Source organism: Meriones unguiculatus, chromosome 2 (assembly GCF_030254825.1).
Source record: "Meriones unguiculatus strain TT.TT164.6M chromosome 2, Bangor_MerUng_6.1, whole genome shotgun sequence".
NCBI lineage: Eukaryota > Metazoa > Chordata > Mammalia > Rodentia > Muridae > Meriones > Meriones unguiculatus.
This window is the reverse complement of record NC_083350.1, coordinates 98,069,016-98,089,116: the sequence shown is the minus strand read 5'-3', so window position 1 is coordinate 98,089,116 and position 20,101 is coordinate 98,069,016. Positions and strand designations below refer to the sequence as shown.

General features: G+C 37.6%; 1 protein-coding gene across 15 annotated transcripts in view; it reads right to left on the bottom strand.

Moving 5' to 3' along the window:
• The window catches only part of Anks1b (ankyrin repeat and sterile alpha motif domain containing 1B), a 1,054,774-nt gene that overhangs the window by 808,283 nt on the left and 226,390 nt on the right, over positions 1–20,101 (bottom strand). The window lies entirely within an intron of this gene.

The following is a 20,101-nucleotide window of genomic DNA, read 5'->3' as shown; positions in this document are numbered from 1 at the left end:
TTGTCAGATATCACAAAGAAGTGTTAATATTGGCAGGACGTGATTGCAAGGGAGCATGGGAGATCTAGAAAATGATGGGAATATTCTATAATCTTAATTTTGGTTTTATATATATATTACTATTTATATGTCACTATGTATAATACATATAATGTATTTACATGTGACTATACATGAACACACATTTGACCAGTTCGATTAACTGTACCCTAAAAGTGCACAACTTGTGACTATTATTTTATTTAAGATAGGCCTCAAATAAAAAAAAACATTAAAGGACAATACAAGAGGAATATTTAGTAGGGGTAAAATAGAAAATATTTTTATAGAAAAATATTTTATGAGGCACTCAGTCAGAGAATACTAAATCAAAATACTAGATAGCAAAGAGTCTAGAACTAGGTTATATATCAACTCAAATGTGTTTCCACTCTTTATTAAATTATAAAATACATGTCTTTTATGCCATATTTTTAAATGGAATTTTAAAACAATCATGCTTTTAAATCATGGTATCATTTGAGAAAGAAATTTTGAGATTATGTGTATAGGGACATGTTACATCTAACAAAACGATGATGACCTAAGGTGCATCTCAGCCATGTGCATTCTTTGGGCCAGAGTATATGCACCGTCTCCATCGCCTTCACACTTAACCATCTGGCTTGCTTTGGCCGATGAAATATCATCATGGAAGAGGGCTGAATAGTTGTGAGTGTGCCTGCATGACCTGGATTGCACTAGAACACCTACAACCCATGCATAGTGTGCCTAGACCGGACCAGACAATGAGGCAGAGGCACGAGGAACAAGGCTGAAGTTACCTCAAAGACTGAGCTGAAGATGAGTACATCACTTTTAAGTAAGAAAATTAAAAGCTTGCCATGATACAAAATGAACTTAACCAATGTTTGTTATAGGCACCATTCCTTTGGGAGTTGATGAAACTGCATCTAACATTTATGGAGAAAGTCGTAAGTACTGAGCTAAAACTTTATGTGTGCTTCCTCCTTGATCACCACAATGACTCTAACAGAGAGAATACTGGAACCACACTTTTGAAATACATGGTGATGGAGCAGAAGACAGAGGGTAACTGCATTACCCAAAGTGACCAAAAGAACTTAATTCCATTACGTTTTCCTACACATAGTATTTGCCCTTTCCTTCATTGGGCTTTGTTGGCTAAATGGACGTTTTAATCAGTGGCCCTAAATCAATGCTTTTGAAAGAGAACTCTACCCCACTTACTGATTTTCCACATGGAAGTAACTATCAGACCTCAACGATAGCAATGGTTGGCAAAACACAGTGAGGTTTTAAGAACAGTTGTGTGCCAGGTCTTGATGGGTGTGTGTCAGTTGTATTTACTCTTTCCTTTTTCCTGCATCTGTCCTACCAATCTTCATAACTGTATCTAAACAATCACCAATTTACTTCAACTCCTGGCCCTCAGTGGCTGAAAAACCATACTGTCATGATCACAAGGTTATGATTTAAATGCTGAAGACCCTTCATGCTGCTCTGCAATATTGTTTTCATCCATGTTGATTCCATTTTTAATTCTCCAAATGTTCCAAACTTTAATAACTAACATAAGTGCTAATTTTAGTATCACTCCTCCCAGAGGATCTGCCTCCAACTTAACAGAAAATGAATATTCCATGAGATATTAAATTCTCAACTTTTCTCTTCTTCCTTCTACCTATCTTTACCTCTCATTACCCTTTAACTCCTGCCTTGGTGACTAATCCCACCTCCATTTTCTAGCTTCTCTCCCTTCCTTCCTGTACCTTATCCCTCTCCATTTAACATTGTCCCCTATTTCTCTACAGAAAAACCTACATACTCATGTCTTCCACATCTTAAGCTGCTTTCCTGAAACCCTGACTCCTCCAGAAACTACCATCCTCTTTCCTTGGATTCACTACTAACCTTCTTGACAAAGCACCATACTTAAGCTATTTTCAAATTCTTGCCTCCAATTCATTCTTTTAACTCACTACCATGAGGTTTCGCTTTCTATAAACTTTTTCCGAGTGTTTCTCTCAAGTGACAGTTTCCAAACTGCCTGATCTCCTCTCAGCTACATTCTAACCAAGTCTCCCCGCAGTTTTCCATGACATGCATGTATTAACTCCAGTCCTCCAGCCCTTCCCACACCTGACTGTTCCTCACTATTTCTTCTCTATTACAGTTATTGGCACATTCAGATACTCACTGCAAAATTCCATTCTCTCTCCTTCACCACACAGAGCTTCTTAATACCTTCAATACCTTACCCTACTACTTGCTTCCACTCACTTAAATCCCACCCTGGTTGGTCTATCAAAAAGTTTGCCAATTGATTTTTTGGCAACCAGTCTGGTCTAGTATATATTCAATCCACCTTTGACACTCCCCCAAAATTATAATTAAGATGCAAATTCCATCAAATACCTCCTCTCCTCTCCCCTTCCTCCTACATTCTTCCCTAATGCTTTAAATCCCTCAGTGGCATTCAATTGTTATTCAGTGCATAGAAAAGAAGGTGCAGTGTGTTACCAGGGAATACAGAGAATTTCTGGGACCCTCTTCTGCCCAATCTTATCACCACCCTACAGCAGTTCCTCTGCATCCTCATTACATCTATGTTTTCCCAGAATATGTTATGTCATTTGATGCATCGGTGCTTGGAGTCATACTGCTTTTCCAGTGTGAAATGCTAGCCATACCCCTCTTCAGCCCTGTTTGCAGATTTCACATCTTCCAGTACTCCCACTAAACAGCCTCCTCCTGAAATATAGTCCTTGCTCCCTCTCCTCAGTCTGTTTCAATTTTCCTTTACTTGAATCTATCTGCTCACCTCTGTATGGAAACACTTGCTTTACATGCCTGACTTTAAGCTCCTTGAGAACTGTTTTTATAGTCTATAAACCACCATTGATTCACATCCTACTTAAAACATAGTCAGTGGCTTTCTTGAATTCTCTTCTTGCTTCCTTTAAAACCATCTTAACTGTCTGTTGCCTACCCACATGATTCCTTTCAGCTTTCTTCGAATTCATCTCAGTGTCCCAGGTCTTTGTTTCCCAGCTATAGCCTCACCCTCATCCCCTCCTAATCCTCTCTCTTTCTCCCTCATCTCCTCCCATCCCCTTCCCCACTTCACTGATAGTGGAAGTCCCTTCATCTGACTCTAGCCTATCAGGTTTCATCAGGACTGGCTTTCATAGTCTTCCTCTGTGGCAGGGTCAGGCTGCTCCTCCCTGGGGTGGGGGGGTGATCAAAGAGCTAGCCACTGAGATCATGTCAGAGACAGACCCTGCTCCCCTTATTAGGGAGCCCATTTAGAGACTGAGCTGCCAGGAACTTCTTCTGTTGGGGGTGGGGGGACAGCTAGGTTATCTCCATGAATGGTTCTTGGTTGGAATATCAGTCTCAGACAAGACCTCCAAGCCCAGATTTTTTGGTTCTGTTCTTCTCCTTGTGGAGCTCCAGACCCTCCCAGGTCTTTCTATCTCCTCCTTCTTTCATAAGATTCCCTGCACTCTACCCAAAGTGTGGCTATGAGTCTCAGCATCTGCTTTAATATCCTGCTGGGTAGAGTCTTTCAGAGGCCCTCTGTGGTAGGCACCTGTCTTGTTCCTTTTTTTTCATCTTATTCTGATGTCTATCCTGTTTGCCTTTCTGAATGAAGATTGAGCATCTTACCCAGGGTGCTCCTTCTTTCTTCTTCTCTTTTACTTAGTTACCCTGGGCAATGTTTGGCATCCAAACACATTTTGTTATATCCACTTTCCAGTGATTGATTAACAATTTATAAAATTCAGCCTGTAACCCACCACTTCTATACTAACTACAATGGCATAGACATTCTAGTAACATAAATAATTAGAGCTCATTTACTGCAAGATGGTACACACCAACAAGAGAAGTAAATGCATGTTATAACATGTATTCATTTAATCATGACAACACCCTAAATTAGTACAATTATTCATTACTTAGGATGCATAAAGGCATGGAAGGTATGTGATTCCCAGATTCTATGTAGCTATGAGATGCTGAGGCTGAGACTATGCCAATATCACTGAAGGCCCATTCCACTGCAATATTCACCACTGCTTGCCAGACTCCTTGATTCATCATGTTATGTGCTTACTCTGTTATTTTGAATCTCACATAACTTCTGCTTCTATTATTCTCACCTCTACAGTATTACAATTACCAGCAATGCTAAGAAGCCTTCCAAGTCTTACTAAATTCCATCATCTAACCTTCCCACAGTCACTTGTTTACTTAGCCACACTCTGTGTCTGACAGAGTCTAGAATGTTTGCCTCTTTAGCACAGTATATCCATAATTGTCTTATGGTTGTTCACTTTTACTATCCAATATGACTCAGGATCTCTTTCACTGACATTTTTTTCCCAATAAATAAAGTTCAATTGGAACAGCTGAATATTGACAATTTTCTTTATCTCCAAAGATTGCAATTACTTTGATTATTGAAACAACCCCTGACATTCTCACATTACAAAATCAAAGAACTTTTGCCAAAGGACTCAACTTGAGGAGGAAGTGTAAACAAGACTAGCTGAAGGCAGAGCTGTCCCAGAGCAAGGCTCACTAGGTCAGAAGTAGCTTGTGCAGTAAACAAGCAGAATAAGAACAAGCAGAGACCCACAAACTCAGGTTTGGAGGTACTCAGCTACCAGTGAAGGCAGACTCTGCAGAACTAGAGTAACAACATAGAACTAAGGCTGAGAGCCCAGGGAGACATGGGATGCCAGCTCCCTGGTCCTCTGAGCTGCTCATATGAATTTCTCTGCATAGGCTAAGAAACCTTCTGCTGGCCTTCAGACAAAGGTCAGCGACTGCATCTTCATACAAGTTGAAATAGGTATTTACACACTCTAATGTCTGTCTCTAGAATTTCTTTCCTGCCTTCTACACATCTCCTTTTCTTTTTTAAACTTCAAAGACTGCTAGGCTAAAGATGCTGTCTGAACAATTATACATTAAATGTATACATTCTAAATCACTGTGACCTATTGTATAACTTTTGAGACAGTATCAGATTTTCCTGGGTCTTCAATTTTTAATATTTGTTTATATTAATACTCTAGGTCAAATACTTGTGTTTGTTTCAGAGGAGAACTGGAAGGGCATTACTCAAAGGTGAGACCAACGTTTTCCAAAAATCATTGAGTGTTTAAATCCATCTCAAGTCGATTGGCTAATTCAAATCCTGACCCCAATTTAGAAGCAGTTTAAGCATCATAAGCCTCAATTTTGTATTAATAAAGGGTAAATAGGTACTGGTAGGATTTAAAGTTTTAAACAAAATTGCTTCTTTTCCTCTGCTATAAGGCACATGATGTCTAACTACAGAGCCTGCTTCCTTCTGTTAGAGCTTCTCAAAGCATCCTATAAGCTTAACTCTTCTACCTCTGCCAGTCCTGTAGCCTCACATGCCTTATTTTTCTCTATGTTATTTATCAGGTTCTATCATATTTTTATGTTTTTATTTATGTTCTTTCTCTTTTCCATTCCAATCCAAGTTCCATAAAGAATACTCCCTGATATATATATGTATATATATATATATATATATAAAAGTTAACTATCAACTAGTTAATAATTATACTATATTATTCAATATTCATTGAATAATATTCATTGAATATTATTATATTCAATATTCATTGAATATTATTGAATAATAATATTCAATAATTATACTATATTAACAATATATTATATTGCAATAATTATACTATATGCAATTACATACTATATATAAATAAATTAGGGATCAGAACCAGCAACAGGACTATTCCTGACTTGAACAGAGCACACCAGTTAATACAGTAGCTGGACAGGAAAAAACATTGCCCAGTGTGAAAACACAACCCAAGATCACAAGCTATAGATCAATACAAAAATGAGAGAAACAACATTCCATAAAATAAAGTTATTTTGAGAAAAATAAGGGGTTAACTCATAAGTATGTGCTCCAAGGCAGGTTACAGAGGACACAATTTTAGTGAAATGAAGACAACCACGTGAAATAAAATTAAGCAAAACTGAACATGGAAAACACAGAGAAAAACTGCAAATCAGGGTGAAACAACCAAATCACTGAGATGGAATACATTTGTTAAATCACTTAGACTTAAAAGAAAAGACTTAATGGAAAAATAAAAATATGTGGTTTTATACTACATAAGATCATATTTTCAGCTTACATAATTATATGCAGACAATAAGAATTAAGCAAAGCAAACAGAACAAGTTAGATTTGAAAATAATGACTAAAACCTAGGAAAGTATGTCCACTGGGAACTTGGATCTACAAACAAGATGCTCAGGTGAGGCTGTGGCTTATGATGGACCCAGGGATCTTTGACAAATAGAGGTTGTTAGAATCATAAAGGTAGAGGAATTGTCAAGGTATAATGTAAAGTGTCTGACAAATATTTGTACAATGATGGATAATGGGTAGAGAAGTTTCCTGATGAAAGTGCCTTGAAAAATTAACAATGGAAAAGAGTCCACTTCAACAAGAACCCAGAGAGAGGGTTCACTACTTCTATTCCCACACATAACTGAATGTGTAAGTAAGTTCTTCCCTCTTTCTCCAGGTATATTTGGCCTTTACTTTCATCATTTCTATAGACAATCTATCCTGGTCACTTCCCCAGTACTTGCTGGTTATTCATTTATCAGTCTTCCAGATCCAATTAATTTTTTTCTCCAATATATCACCATATTATTTTACTTCATTTTTACAGGATAACATTTTGTTACAAGTAGAAAAGACAGACTAAACAAAACAAACAAACAAAAAACCTACACCCAAGACTTGGGAAACATCATGGAAGAGGGGGCAAAAAGATTGTAAAAGCAAGAGGATTGGGGCTTTATCTGTGAAACTGTGTTTGCCATTAATATCAGGAGCTATGGCATAAATTCTTACCAACATGTCCACCCAAATGTGAGCTGAAGGAGAGGAACAAAGATGGCACCAACGGACATGCCAAAGTGGACAAAGGAAAGCTCTCGAGGCTTCAACCCTGCACAAAGAACTTGAGGAAAGCTGGGAGCAGGAGAGCTCTTCCCATGGAAGAGAAACCAACTGGTTATCCAGTGTCAAATGATCAGCCCTGAAAACATATGTATAAGTAGCATTATGTGGACCCAATGCATACATATGCATCCAATAACAATTGGTGAAAAAGGAGGCCCTGAGATTGAAGGAGAGAAGAAAGGGGTCCATGGGAGGATTTGGAGGTAGGAAAGGGATGGATGAAGCATGGTAATTAATATTATAACCTCAAGAATAAAATAAGAATTTAAAAAAGAAAAGAACATTTCAGAGACTATGAATCTTTTACTCATAAAACTTCAATGGCAGTAGATAACCTACATGGAGAGAAAGATTTAACATAAAGAAAACATTGTATCAATATTTTCCTTGAAGCTTATAATGAATCTTGAAAACATAAGGGACAAGTATTCTTTATTAACATAGCATGGAAACTAGACCTGCAAGCATGGTGGCTGATGGGTCTGTGTAAGTGCAGTGCATGGGGTGTAGGAGCTGGAAAGCCGAGCGTGTAGGATGTAGCAGCACATTCTTGTCACTGTGCTGATTCAGACGGCAGGTAATTATGCCTAAATATAATTTCCTACTCACTTCAACTGGGTTTACTCAGTACATACCACAAAAGATGTTCCCTTGTCAGACAGACATTATTTCAACATTAATATATAAATATCTACAGAAATATCCAATCGGCTGTTAATTATTCCATTCTCTCCTAGCCTAGCATTCTCCCATTAGATTACGACTACATGGAATCAGATTGTTATAACCTGACAGTGGAACCACATGAATTTAATGTGAATATATGACATTACACTGCAATGAAATTCCTTTGGGTCTAAGGATGCACCTTATATATCTTGACATTCCCAGTGGCTCTAGCAAATATGTTTAAAGACAAAATATGATTATTTACGAATAAAGTTATGAGAGTGATAGAAATAACCTTGAGTTTTCATTGCAAAATAAGGAAGCAAGCATAAGGTCCTGTTAAGTGACAGTTAAGTGGCCACCCCTAAACAAAACGTTTATATCATCCCGTTCCAGGTTCAGGGAACTTTAAAGAAGAGGAAGCAGGAAAACTGAGATATCTGGACGATAGGGAGAAGACCTGGAAATGTCATTTTTCTAGGCAATAAACAGCCACTCCTTTCATATACACTTAACAACTATGGATGACTTCAATGGGTCTGTACAATAATGAGCCATCAACAGCCAAGCAAGTATGGAGGATGGATTGGGGGAGCCTACCTCTTACCGCTATTTCCTAGGAATAGATTCAAGGAAAGAAGTCGTTGCCTTCAGCATGTGCCCACTGGTGACTAACAAATAATCCCAATCCAATCTAATGATCACACACATGCCTCTGTTCAAACTAAACAGGTCACAGAACCAAACCAAAAGTCTGGGACAGGGACAAGAAGGGGAATTAACAAGAGTTGAGGGGGAGAAAGTAATGAGAATGTATTATATGCATGTATAAATTGTCAAAGAAGTAACTTAGTAATTATTTTTAGTTAGGGGAGCCAGAAGTTGTATGACAGATAGAGAAAAAAAGAGATTTTTAAAAACAATTTATTATAAAACATACAATTTCACATGTATTTCAGGGTAGAAAAAATAACTGATCAAATTAGAAGTTTAAATCATCTAAGAAAAATGTATTTTCTAATAGTAAATACATACTTTAATAATTACAATAAAGTTATGTGTCATAAATCCAAGTTCTTCAAACTGCACTCAGTACTTAGATGCACTTGGCTACAGTATTTATTATCTCACGGGATGAGCAATAGATTTGGTGCAATTTGTGGGAGAAAGTTCCATTATAGGTTGAATGCATTAAAAACTAGATACTGTAACAAAACTCAGAGAAGAGCACGATAAGAACTGTGGAAAAGGTGATGAATGCCAAGTTTCTCATCTAATCATTATGCTGTTTACTAAATTAATAAAAAAATCAAACCAGCTGACAGACACTTAGCATTCCCCTTTTCTGGATATGTTTTTAGCCACTACATTAAAAACTACTTTCTAGCATATCTTTATTCACAACTTTGTACTTCTCCAAGCAACGGTTGCCAGTGTCTTCTTGCATTTGCCAAGAAGCCTTGGTAACAAATTCTTTTGACCTCATACTGCCTACTTTATAACCTCCTCAGAGTGCATTCCTTAAGTTCAGCCTGTCGGGCAGAAACTGCCTTAATTATTCAGATACTGTCTAACATAAGTAACCTCTTCAAAGGAAGCACTGAATTATAGCAAATGATGTTGGGCAGAGTCTCTCTTCAAAAGCAGGCTATTATTATTAAAAACCTATGCATATTATGAGAAAGGGCTCTGTCTCCTGCACAACAAACATAAAGGGTAAGTGGCAGGAGGAGAGGAAAGATTAAGACAGTAAACTTTCCTCTAACAAAAATGGGAACTTGCATGTGTCAATGAAGTACATTCGGGCTGAATAACTTCAGTTTTCTGTGAATTTGTTCTACTTATGTTATTTCTATTCCCATAGGTCTCTTATAGGTAAAGCATTTGTCTCCAACTATAAAAGATTACTGATTAAAGTGGTAACACTAGAAAAGAAGCTCATATTGGACAAACGCCTTTTATAGACACATGCCTAGCATTTACTCAGTAAAAAGGGAAATAGTAAGAGCAAGAGAGGACAGGAACTCCACAAGGAAGCAACAGAACAAGAAAATTTGAACACAGGGAACTTCCCAGAAACTCATACTCCAACCAAGGACTATTCATGGAGATAACCTAGAACCCTGACAATGCAGCCACTTCTGATGAGAACTGATAGACTAAGATCAGAAAGAAGGAGAGGAGGACCTTCCCTATCAGTGGACTTGGGAAGGGGCATGCATGCAGAAAGGTGGGGGAGGAGGGTGGGACCAGAAGGGGAGGAGGGAGGGGCTTATGGGGGGATACAAAATGAATAAAGTGTAATTAATAAAAGTTAAATAAAAAATTAAAAAAAAACGGGAAAAAAACAGGAAAGGTAGATGAAAGCAGCAACACTGTGTCATTGAGTTTGGACAACAGGGCTTAGCTGGTTCATCTACCAGACTGATTTATTACTGGAACACTGCCAGCACAGCAGCAGGAGCCACTGGCAGACAGTGGTAAGTATGTCTAAGGTTTATAACTATTAGTTAACTCAAACCATAAAGGGCCAATTGATTGAAGACAGAAACAGTCCTGATGTTAAGGAACACTTGGTAGTAAAACAAAACAAAACAACTAATAAGAAGCATAAAGACAATAAACCTTGCATAAATTTTCCTCAAGTTCTTATTCATCTGCTCTGAGGTTATATTATTCTTTTCGGATGTCATTAACAAAATACTGCTAAGCAGCCCAGAAATGATGTTAATAAATGGCAATATGGTGAAGATTCTATCCATGTAACTTTTCATTTATCAAAAAAAAAAAAAAATCAAGGCTTACCAGGCTTGCAAATTACAGACAAGTATAAATAGTAATTTCAGTTTTCTAGTCTATATGGCAGAGAATACTTAGAGACATTTAAAATAGATAATTATAAGTAGAAAGTCTAAACATCAAATTGTGAAAATGAGTAGCAAAACAATTTATATTTTAATTAGGAAAATTCACAAAACATAACCTGTCACTTTTGTCTCTTGAAAAATTAGATTTCAGGAATAATTTGTCATTTAAAATAAAAGTTAATCTTTAATAATTATATCAGCTACATGATATGAAATTTATTGATCTAAAATATACAACTATTAATTTATATGTAAAAATTGGGTATATTTATTGTATACCTTGTAATATTTTTCTTTTTCCTTATTCTTCTTTCATATAATACATCCTGACTGCAGCCTCCTTTCATTCCCCTCCTCCCACCTTCCCCTTCCCCAAGGCCTACTGTTCCTCTGTCTGGGTCTCTGCTGGATAAGGTTGAAGTCTGATGTCTCCGGAAAGCTATTTATTTGTAGTCAGTCTATGATAACAGACTCCCTTTTCTCAGTGAGGTACTCAAAGTCTCCCCTGATCTGGGTGACCCCAGGTCTTATGAGGAGCATCACATAGCCTTCAGGGCAGATTACAGGCCAGACCCTTTCCTGACAAGAAAACCATGCCAGCAATTCCTAGAAATGCCCCACCCTACTAAAGACATAGTCCAGCAATGACCTTCAATTGTACTTGGAGATTTCCCCCTCACCCCTAGAACAATTAAGTGCTATATTCTCTTTCTTGTTATAGGACCAGGCTACTGCTTAGAAAATTCAAGTATCCCTGACTCTAGTGAATTAAACACATTTACCCTCAAAAGCCCTCCCACTACACAAAGGTTTATAAATCCCTGATTTCAAATAAATGTGCTGGGGGCACATGCGTGCTGCTGACTGGCTATGTGTTGACTGCCTTCCACCATGATGACCTCACCAGGTCTGCCCTCCAGTCTACTGGGACTGGGCCTTGCTAGGCCTGGGTCTTGGCTGCAAGCCGACCAGGCATGGGCTTCCACCTGTACCTCTGCCAACCTTAGCACATCAGCTTAACCAAGACCTTTGGTATTGCCATAAGCTTTGGACCACTTGAGCTTCCATGGCCACTGGTGGTCTCATGCTAAAAGAGCTAAACTGTAACACTGTGGAAAACCTTTTCCACATCCCAGCTTAGCACATGGGCCTTGTTATAAAATGCTCTAGCTGCCTAGGAGAAACAGAACCCATTCTCTGTCCAGAAACCAAGTTGCCAAAATCCAGGCAACCACCAAACGGAGAACAACACTTTTGTATATTTTGATATGCTGTATAATGTATGAAACGGGGTAGGCATGTGTCTTCTGAAACATTTATCTTTTTATTTTTGTGGTGAAAACATTCAAAATAATTTAACTTTTTCCTAATAGTACACAGTAATACTACCTAAGTGTCATTGATCATTACGCCCTGATTACTTCCTTTGAACACACTATTCTTAATTTCCATTGGATTCACTTTTTTTTTTTAAGATTCCATACATGAGAAAGATTACTAGGTATTAATCTTTCTGTACCTGGCTTAAACTTTCAAATGCATTTCAAAGGGACTTTTCTAAAGGCCTGAAGGTGCTGAAGAAACAACACAGAGCCATATTTATGAACCATGAAGGGTTAGAAATGTATGCTCTCCAACACACTTGGTAATTCTCATTCTGCCAGCAATTAAAGACTCAGGAACCTGCACCCAAGATTACAGAGCTTCTGAATAACACTGAGTTCAAAACAGGGACATGGCTGAGGGTGGTGATGCTCACTTTAATCCTAGCACACAAAAAGCACTGTGATTTCAACGCCAGCCTGGGCAACATACCGAGTTCTGGTCCAGCAGGAATACAAAGTGAGAAAGCTTTCCAACAGGAAAGTCTCTCTCACACACACACACACACACACACACACACACACACACAGAAAGAGAGAGAGAGAGAGAACAGGGTTGTGAAACTAGCTTATTCTGACAAATCACGATATCAATGAAAGAATTAATGAATTTATGTTCCCTAGAATTCTGAATAAGCACCCATTTCTACTGGTAGATAACTTTATTCTGTCAACATCAAATAACAACACTGATTAAATTAAATGAATAATTCACTCTAAAAATATTTTCTTTAGTTTCCAGACATACATATATATAGTAGTTTTTAAAATGCTATATTAACTATTTCATCATTAACAAGTTCAAGCAAAATATTAATTTCCCAAATATCACCAGTAACTTCCTGGTTTTAACTCCAAGTAGTTTTCATTAATTTTGTTGACAACAGTAAATCGTTTCCTCTCCAAAAATATTTTTACTTAGTTCTTGTTTAATTAACAAAAATTTTTCTACATACATTTGTCTTTAGTAAGTTACTATACTAACCTAAGTATAAACATTGCAGAAGAAAGTTAATGCATCAAAAATATAAGTAGAGGGAAAAGAAACCATAATCGGAATATGTAGTGAGAGAAAGATCTATTTTCAAATACATAAATAAAATGAAAGTGCAAGTTCTATTACTCAAAAACTAAGCAATCTTGCAGACTAGTAGGAAACAGAATTTATTGTGGGGAAACATTAAAAGCACTGCTTATCCTTATTTCAATAATGAAATTACAGGAGGCTCCATGAACTGTGCTCTGTCCCTTGAGCATCATCATCTACCAGGTTAGAGCCTTCCATCCCAATCCCCTGCCTACTGAATCTCCTTTCACACAGACAGGAGAGGTTAGCTTCATGCTGCTCCCTGAGCTCCATAGTCTGGGCCACTGCTCTGCCTACCTTTCTAAGGAGGCCTACTGGTCCCAAAAACATATAGGTTAGACCCCTCCCCAGCAATCCCCTGCCACATTCCCCTCTGGCCCAGCCAGCATTGATGAGCTTCAGCTGTTGCCTGAGAGTCATCATCTGGGCCACTGTTCTGCCTGTCTTCCCAAGGAGGCCTACCAGCCCCAGGAACATCTAGAAATCATCCTGGCCCCAGGAATATCAAGCTGGCTATCCATCTTGCATAACAAACAACCAGATGGATAGGGACAGCATAAGAATACAATCAACAAAGCCAGGGCAATACTGCACCACTAGAACCCAGCTATCCTACTACAGCAAGCCCTGAATAGCCTAACACAACTGAAGCACAAGAAAATGACCATAAATCCAATCTTATGATGATGACAGAGGTCTGTAAAGAGGAAATGCATAAATCCCTTAAAAAAAATACAGGAAAATTCAATCAAACAGGTGAAGAAAATGAATAAAACTGTCCAAGACCTGAAAATGGAAATAGAAGCAATTTTTTAAAACCCACAAAGAAGGGAATCTTGGAAATGGAAAACCTTGAAAAGAGAACAAGAACTACTGGTGCAAGTGTCACCAACAGCATGCATGAGAGAGAAGACAGACGCTAAAGCACAGAGAATATAATTGAAAAAATTGATACATCAATCAAAGAAAATGTTAAATCAAAACAGGTCCTGACACAAAACATCTGGAAAATATGGGACACTATAAAAAGACCAAACCTAAGGAAAATAGGAATAGAAGAAGATAGATTCCCATCTCCAAGGTCCAGAGAATATTTTCAACAAAATCACAGAAATTACCCCAACCTAAAGAAAGATATACCTATAAACATACAAGAAGCCTATATAACACCAAATAGATTGGGTGAGAAAAAAAATCCTCCACATAAAAATCTTCCACATAATAATTAAAACAGTATAATTTAAAAGTTATAGAAAAAATAAAGAATATTAAAGGCTACAAGGAAAACAAAGGCCAACTAACATATAAAGACAGACTTTATATTACCAGAATTATACCCAGCTTCTCAACAGAGATTCTAAAAGCTGGAAGGACCTGGGCAGATGTCTTGCAAAAACTAAAAGACCACAGTTGTCAGACCAGACCACTATACCCAGCAACACTTTCAATCAGCATAGATGGAAAAAACAAGATATCCCATGACAAAACCAAATTTAAACAATATCTTTACAAAATTCAGCCAGACAGAAAACACTAGAAGGAAAATAACCCAAGGATTCTAACTCTACCAAAACAAAAACAAACAAACAAACAAAAAAAAAAATCCAGAAAATAAATAACCCCACAACAGCAAAACCAAAAGACGGGAAGCACACACACACATAACCACCACCAACATCAAAATAACAAAAATTAACAATCAATGGTCATTAATATCTCTCACCATCAATGGACTCAATTGTCCAACAAAGAGATATGGGCTAACAAAATTGATGCAAAAACAGAATCCATCATTCTTCAACATACAGGAGACACACTAAGTGCTTTCATAGAGAAATTGGAGAGATCTTATACTAGCAACTTAACAGCATACCTTAAAGCTCCAGAACATAGAGAAGAAACACACCAAGAGAAGTAGTTGTCAGGAAATAATCAAACTCATGGTTGAAAACAAGAAATTAGAAACAACAAGATCAAAACAAAGAATCAACAAAATGAAGAGCTGGTTCTTTGAGAAAATCAACAATATAGACAAACCCTTAGCCAAACTAAAAGGCAGAGAGAGAATATCCAAATTAACAAAATCATAAATGAAAGGGGGGACATAACAATGGATACCAAGGAGATCCAAATGGACAATTTTCCCAATAGATACCATTTACCAAAGTTAAAAAATATCAGGAAAACAATTTAGGTAGACCTATAGCCTCTAAGGAAATAGATGCATAGATTAAAAATTTCCTAACCAAAAATATCCCAGGGCCAGATGGTTTTAGTGCAGAATTCTACCAGACTTTCAAGGAAGAGCTAACTCCTCAAACTGTCCCACAAAATAGAAACAGAAGGAACATTGCCAAACTTATTCTATGAAGTCATAGTCACCTTGGTACCTAAACACAAAGACCCAACAAAGAAAAAAAATTTCAGCCCAATTTCCATTATGAACACTGATGCAAAAATACTCAATAAAATACTCGTAAACCAAATCCAAGAACACATCAAAAACATCATCTATCATGATCAAGTAGGCTTCTTCCCAGAAACACAGGGATGGTTCAACATAGAAAAATCCCTCAATATAATCCACCATATAAACAAACAGAAAGAAAATAATCATATAATCATCCCATTAGATGCTGAAAACACCTTTGACAAAATCCAATACCCTTCGTGTTAAAAGTCTTAGAAAGATCAGGGATACAAAGTGAATACCTAAACACAATAAAGGCAATATACAGCAAGCCAATAGCCAACATCAAATTAAATGGAGAGAAACTTAAAACTAATTCTACTGAAATCAGTAACAAGGCAATATTGCCCACTCTCTTCATATCTCTTCAACATAGTACTTGTAGTTCTAGCTAGAGCAATAAGACAACTAAAGGGGATACAAATTGGAAAGGAAGAAGTCAATGTATCACTATTTGCAGATGATATGATAATATTACATGAGTGACCCCAAAAATTCTACCAGAGAACACCTACAACTGATAAACACCATCAACACAGTGGCTGGTTACAAAATTAACTAAAATAAATAAATAAATAAATAAATCATTAGCCTTCCTTTATACAAGCAATAAATGGGTTAAGAAGGGAATTAGGATAACAACACCATTCACAATAGCTACAAATTATAATATATCTTCGTGTAAAATCTAACCAAGCAAGTGAAAGACAGGTATGACAAGAACTTCAAGTCTCTGAAGAAATAAATTAAAAAAGACATAGGAAAATGAAAAAATGTCCCATATTTATTGATCAGTAAGATTAACATAGTAAAAATGGTCATCTTACTAAAAGCAATCTACAGATTCAATGAATTCCCATCAAAATTAAAACAATTCTTTTTTTTTCTTTTTAAAAATTATTATTATTATTTTACAACTTATTTACTTTGTATCCCAGTTGTAGCTGCCTCCTTCATCTCTTCCCAGTCCCACCTCCCTTCCTCTCCTCACCCTACTCCTCTCCCCTAGTCCACTGATAGGGGAAGTCCTCCTCTCCAAATGTCTGACACTAGCCTATCAGGTCTCATCAGGACTGCCTGGATCCTCTTCCTCTGTAAAGTGATCAAAGAGCTGGCAACTGAGTTCATGTCAGAGACTGCCCCTGCTTCCCTTACTAGGGAAACCATAAAAACTAAGCTGCCTATGAGCTATATATGAACATGGGGTGTAGGTCCTCTCCATGCACAGTTAAGCAAGGTTGATGCATCAGTCTCTGCAGAACACCTAGGCCCAGAAGTTTTGGCTCTGTTCATCTTCTTGCGAAGCTCTTGTTCCCTCTGAGTTTTTCTATCTCCCCCTTTTCCATAAGACTCCCTGCACTCTGCCCAAAGTTTGGCTGTGAGTCTCTGCATCTGTTTCAATACCTTGCTGGGTGGAGTCTTTCAGAGGACATCTGCTGTAGGCTCCCATTCTGTTCCCTCTCTTCTACTGCTTCTGGTGTCTATCCTGTTTGCCCTTCTGAATGAGAATTAAGCATCTTCCCTAGGGTCCTCCTTGTTGTTTAGCTTCTTTAGGTCTGTAGATTTTAGTATGGTTATCCTATATTATATGGCTAATATGCGCTGAAAAGTGAATATATACCATGTGTGTCTTTCTGCTTCTGGGTTACCTCAGTTGGGATGATCTTTTCTAGTTTTATCCATTTGCCTGCAAATTTCATGATTTCCTTGTTTATAATTGCTGAGTATTTATTCTGTTTTGTAAATGTACAATTTCTGTATCCATTCTTACTTTGAGGAATATCTAGGTTGTTTCCAGCTTCTGGCTATTACAAATAAAGCTGCTATGAACATAGTTGAGTGTACTTGTTGTATGTTTGAGCATCTTTTGGATATATGCCCAGGAGTGGTATAGGTGGGTCTTGAGGTAGTGCTAGTCTCAATTTTCTGAGAAAGTGCCAGATTGGTTTCCAAAGTGGTTCCAAAGTTTACATTCCCAGCAGCAATGGAGGAGTGTTCCCCCTTCTCTGCATCCTCTCCAGCATGTGCTGTCACTTGAGTTTTTGGCCTTAGCCATTCTGATGGGTTGAGCATTTCTTTAAGTGTTCCTCCACCATTCAATACTCTTCTGTTGAGAATTCTCTGTTTAGCTCTATACCTCATTTTAAAACTTTTTTTCACTTATTATCATTATTATTTACAATTTATTCACCTTGTATCCCAGTTGTTGCCACCTCTCTTATACCCTCCAGTCCATCCCTCTCTCTTCCTCCCCTATCTCTTCCCTAGTCCACTGATAAGGGAAGTCCTCCTTGCCTACTGTCTGACCCTAACCTATCGGGTCCCATCAGGACGGCCTAGATCCTCTTCCTCTGTGAACTGGCTAGGTCACCCCACCAGGGAGAAGTGATCAAGGAACAGGCAACCGAGTTCATATCAGAGACTGTCTCTTCTCTTACTAGGGAACCACATGGAGACTGAGTTATTTATGGGCTACATCTGAGCAAGGATTCTAGGTCCTCTCTATGTATGATCTTTAGTTGATTCATCAGTCTCTGCAGTCCCCCCTGAGCCCTGCTTTTTGTTTGTTTGTTTGTTTGTTTGTTTTGTTTTGCTTTGTTGGTCTCCTTTTGTGACTCCTGTCCATTCCATTCTTTAACTGGATTATTTGGGGTTTTGGTGTTTAATTTCTTGAGTTCTTTATGTATTCTGGATATTAGCCCTTTGTCAGATGTAGGGTTGGTAAAGATCTTTTTCCAGTCTGTAGGCTGCTGTTTTGTTCTGTTGACAGTGTCCTTTGCTTTACAGAAGCTTTTCAGTTTCACGAGGTCCCATTTATTAATTTTTGATCTTAGAGCCTGTGCTGTTGGTGTTCTATTCAGGAAGTTGTCATCTGCACCAATGAGTTCCAGGCTCTTCCCCACTTTTCCTTTTAACTGATTTAGTGTGTCTGGCTTTATGTTGAGGTCTTTGATCCACTTGTACTTTAGTTGTGTGCAGAGTGATAAATATGGATTTATTTGCATTTTCCTACATGTAGACATCCAGCTAAATCAGCACCATTTGTGGAAAATGCTATCTTTTTCCATTGTATCACTTTGGCATCTTTGTCACAAATCAGGTGTCTGTAGGTGTGTGGTTATATTTCTAGGTCTTTGATTTGATTCCATTGATCTGCCATTCTATTTCATTGCCAGTACCTTAGTGTTTTATTACTTTTCCTCTATAGTGCAGCTTGAGATCAGGGATGGAGATACCTCAAGAAGTTCTTTTATTGTGCAGGGTTGTTTTAGATACTTTGGTTTTGTTTTGTTTTGTTTTGTTTTTCCATATGAAGTTAAGATTTGTTCTATCAAGGTCTGTAAAGAATTAACAACACAATTCTTGACTGGGAAGCAATACTCAACTTCATATAGAAAAAAAATCCGGGATAAATAATCTTGTACAATAAAAGAACCTCTGGAGGTATCACCATCCCTGATTTCAAGCTGTTCTACAGAGCAATAGTAATGAAAACCACATGGTATTGGTATAAAAACAGACAGGATGATCAATGGAACCAAATTGAAGACCCAGAAATAAACCCACAGACCTAACAGATACTTGATTTTTAAACAAAGAAGCCAAAATCATACAATGGAAAAAAAGATAGCATCTTCAACAAATGGTGCTGATCTAACTGAATATCTGTATGTAGAAGAATGTAAACAAATCCACATCTATCACAAAACTCAAGTCCAAGTGGATCAAAAAGCTCAACATAAAACCAGATTCTCTAAATCTAACAGAAGAGAAAGAAGGGAACAACCTTGAATTCATTGGCACATGAGACAATTTCCTGAACAGTACACTGACAGCTCAGGCACTAAGATCAACAATTAATAAATGGGACCTCCTGAAACTAAGAAAAACTTATGTAAGTCAAAGGGCACCATCAATAAGACAAAATGTCAGCCTATTGAATGAGAAAATATTTTATTAGCTCCACTTCTGACAGAAGGATGATATACAAAACATATTAAGAACTCAAGAAACTAGATATCAATAAAATAAATAACTCAACTAAAAAAATATGTGGTACAGAGCTAAACAGAGAATTCCTGACAGAGGAATCACCCACTTATTTTTGTTTTGTTTTGGTTTTGCTTTTTAAGACACGGTTTCCCTGGCTGTCCTAGACTCACTCTGTAGACCAGGCTGGCCTTGAACTCCTAATCTGCCTGCCTCTGCCTCCCAAGAGCTGGGATTAAAGGCATATGCCACCACATCAGGCCCCAACAGAGGAATCTCTAATGGCCAAGAATCACTTTAACATTTTTAAATGTTCAATGTCCTTAGTCATCAGGGAAATGCAAATCGAAATGACTCAGATTCCTTCTTACACCTGTCAGAATGGCTAAGCTCAAAAACTCATGTGACAGCACATGCTGATGAGGATATGGAGCAAGGGGAACTCTCTCCTCCATTGCTATTGGGGGTACAAACTTCTAAAACAACTTTGGAAATCAATTTGGCAATTTCTTGGAAAAGTTGGAATAGCCAATCTCAATACCCAGATATTCCACCCCTGGG